The sequence below is a fragment of the Schistocerca gregaria genome, chromosome 5, assembly GCF_023897955.1.
Source record: "Schistocerca gregaria isolate iqSchGreg1 chromosome 5, iqSchGreg1.2, whole genome shotgun sequence".
NCBI lineage: Eukaryota > Metazoa > Arthropoda > Insecta > Orthoptera > Acrididae > Schistocerca > Schistocerca gregaria.
In genome coordinates, this window is record NC_064924.1 from 73,531,222 (window position 1) to 73,535,070 (window position 3,849).

General features: G+C 50.9%; 1 pseudogene; it reads left to right on the forward strand.

Moving 5' to 3' along the window:
* Window positions 1–3,495: 3,495 nt before the first annotated feature.
* LOC126274338 (5S ribosomal RNA) lies at window positions 3,496–3,613 on the forward strand (annotated as a pseudogene).
* The last annotated feature ends 236 nt before the right edge of the window (window positions 3,614–3,849 follow it).

Below are 3,849 nucleotides of genomic sequence, written 5' to 3' on the forward strand. Positions count from 1 at the left end.
CAGGCTCCGGACGGCTGGGATAATGCTGGTCGATTTCAAAAACGCCTTCGATAGGATTAGTCACACCTATCTGCGGCAGGTGTTGGTCGGTTTTGGATTTGGCACCAAAATGACGAAGATGGTGCACAATATTTTGCGGAATGCCACGTCGCGGGTCGTAATCAACGGAATTGCCAGTCGTGTGATTCCGATTAGCCGTTCAGTTCGTCAGGGTTGCCCCTTGTCAATGTCGCTCTTCGCTTTGGCGTTGGATCCGCTCCTCCGCTGTATCGCCCAGGATTGCCGAGGCATTCGCATTGGTGACGATCAGCTGATCTGCAGGGCGTATGCAGACGACCTCGGCGTGTTCCTTGACCAGCCAGAGGACATTGACAGGCTGCATGGTGTTTTACAGCGATTCGAGAGGGCAACGGGGGCTGTCGTCAATCCTCGGAAAACTGTTTTGCTCCCTCTTACACCTCGACTGCGTACTGTCCACGGCGACTGGTTTTGTGTCAAGCAACGGCAGACGGTCCTCGGTGTCATTCTGACTGACAATGCGCAGCGTATGGAAGCTCTTAATTGGCGGTCCACGCTGTACAAGGTTCGGGCTGTTGCGAAATTGTATGCCTCTCGGAATTTGGCGCTCCGTCAACGGGTGGCTCTTATCAACACGCAGATTTTGGGAAAAGCGTGGTATCTGGCACAAGTCCTACCTGTGCCGAAACAGCTGGAAAGGGCCATTCAACAGGCGGTCTATTGGTTGCTGTGGAAGGGCGACATTTTTAAGGTCTCCCTGGCAACCTGTACCTTGAGTCTGGCGGAGGGGGGGCTGGGTTTAGTTGATTTTCGCCATAAGTGCGCGGCGCTCTTCGTGAAGCGGACTACGGTGGTGATTGACAAGGGGCCGTGCAGTCCGACGGCTGCCTTGTTTCATGCATATCGCCCACCATCTGTGATTGCTCCGGTCTCGGTCGGTCATATTCCGTACACCTTGAACTTCGTACGCCGGTATTATATTAATAACAGCTATCTAGTGCTTGGTGATGTCCGTGCGTGCAATGTCGGTGACATTCTTCGCGCTCTTCGGGACTCGCCAAGCAGGAATAAATGGGAGTATCGGCTACCTCAGCATGACTGGAAGGTGGTGTGGAGAAACCTCGCCGCCGCCGTTATTCCGGCCCACGTTCACGCGACGTGGTATAAAGTGGTCAACCGCACATTTCAAACTAACGCTAAGCTGCACTCTATCGATTTGATTTCTTCGGATGTCTGTGATTCCTGTCATGAGGAGGACACCATCGAACACCGATTCGAGTGTCGAAAATTCCGTGTTGTTTGGGATATTGCGTGTGACATGGTGCACTTAATCAACAGGGTGGACAGGCGGCAGGTGACGGCCTTGGACGCCATCGTGCCTCAATGCGCGGCTTATGCGGCCGCCAAACGAAATGCCACACTTTGGATTTTGGGACATACGATTTTTTGTATTTTCACCCTGAAATTGACTGATGCTGTCGATTTTCTGTCTTACCTGTGGGCGGAACATCGTCAGACACTTGGTCGACCGGCTTATTCCCTGACTTACGCCAATTTTTTGCATGTCGCTTTGGCCCATGCGTTCACTAAATTGCCACTAAACTTATGAGACTGCATACCCGATCTTGACATTTCTACTTTTCCTATCTGGCAGTACTGCTAATATAAATGTTGACGTGATATGACGAACCCTTGCATGTCATCGGACTTGGCTTCTTGGGTAATGATTTATGGCACGGTAAAGTTGTGTTTATATGGACCGTACATTATCGAAAACGTAAAAATAACATACAGTTATGTGAATGTGTTTTGTCCGTCACAGTTCTTTTCTGTTTTCTTTACTTTGCTTTTTTTCCCATGTTATTGATACTTTCTCGCGACGCCTGAGGAGACAGTGTCAGGGAGATAAATTTATCACAGTTGGTGTGTACGTGCCTATTGGATCCCCTGCTGTTACTGTGCACGACGTTTTGTTTTTATTCTTTATGCCCCATCCGTCGACCTTAAGTGGAGACATTTTTCTTGGGACTTTATTTTTTTCCGGTGGTTTTTTTTTTTTTTTGGGCGGATGCCGCGTGAATTTTGCTTTGGAGGGTTGTTGTTGCTCTGGAACACTGTCACGGCAGGATGCAGCGGCATCCAGTGGCCAATTTTGTTTCTTTTATTTGGAATAACGTCTGGAAGGAGGACTGCCATCCGTTTCTTTCGTGTTTTGGAGGATATAATTTATTTTTCTGATTCCTGGAAAAGAAGGTGCTGTTAGCTCCTTCTCATTTTTTAAATTTTACGTCGAAAAAATAGGTGGTGTTGGCTCCCTCTCATTTTTTCCTTTTTACGTCGCTACACCTGCCAGCCCTCTTTTCATACTATCAGGGGCGACAAAGATGCTCCCACAAGCATTTTAAACTACTGTATTAAACGTAAGATGCAAAATTACAGTAATAACTCAGTTTGGGCAAGAATACGCGAAGGAAGAGTGATAGGAACTCCTTGAAAGTAACGAAACACTGCGAATCGACAGATGTGCTCTTGAAATGCGTCAGAGCTTACTGTTTTGTAGGAGCGCTAAATTCCAAAAACTAAATAATTAAATAAGAAACTAAAAAAAAAGAAAAATCAACTGTTCTCGTACGATCACCGACGATAAGCAACAACGTTAGTATTCGGATCGGTGACCGCCTGGGAACTCTGGAAAAGAGGGCTGGCAGGGGTAGCCAAAAAATGAAGACAGCCAAAGTGTCTCTAGAAATAACAAGAGTATGACACGACAGGACTGTTCTGAAATACGCCAGGGCTTGTAGTTTTGTAACAGTGTACAACTGCAAATTTGTAAACAATAATTTATCTGTCACCGCTGGAAGAGATGGATGCTTTGTCGAACGGCCTGTGTCTTGTGTCCGTGTTTTCGCACCTTCCCATGGCACGGCACAGAGCTGCTCTAGTAGCTCCGAGCGGCCGCTCACGGTGCCTCGCACACGCCGGTCAGTCCGGCGCCAGTCTCGCAGATGTTCCTCATGCTTGTGCTGTCATATGGACCACGACCCGAGCGGCAGCGAACGGCAGTCGGGACACGTCGGGACGGAAGGGGACAGCCGAGAATGCACCGTGCGAATTACGCAAATATCTAGAAGCGCGGCGCGTGTCAGGCAGCTGAGAACGCCTCCCTCGGTCCAGCAGGACACCGCCACACCCCGCGCAGTCCACCCGCCGCCCGGCCGCGCGCAATCCCTGCGACGGACAACAATAACAAGGTGCGTCTCCCGCGAGTGTCGGAGGCCGCACGAACCAAAAGAATGCCAGGTGGTGCCACGAGCAGCTGCGTTGTGCGTCTGAGCCACGTTGCGGTGCGCCGCACTGCGCGTCGCCTTCGAGGTGGAAGGACGTGCTTTGCGTCAAATGTACCACCGAAAATTGCGATTGCGTGTATTGGGAGGAGAGGCGATGCCTTCTTCTGCCGTGCGGCTACAGTATAATGACGCCAACGGCCATACCATGTTGAATACACCGGTTCTCGTCCGATCACCGAAGTTAAGCAACATCGGCCCCGGTTAGTACTTGGCTGGCTGCCCGCCTGTGAACACGTGTGCCGCTCGCTATTGTGCGTCCCAGGTAGGCGAGGATTACCGGCCGCCGAGCCGTCGCCGCCCGACATCCTACCGCGCCGCGCCCGCCGCCTGCCGGTTCCTGCGCCGCGCTAGACGTAGCTGTTCGTTTCCAACGCACGATCCAATGATTCGGTAAGTGACGATGGCCACGTACAACCGCTCGAACACGACGTTGCAACTGCAATTCGATCGAGAATACGTGAGGCCGAAGGCCTTTGAAATCGAA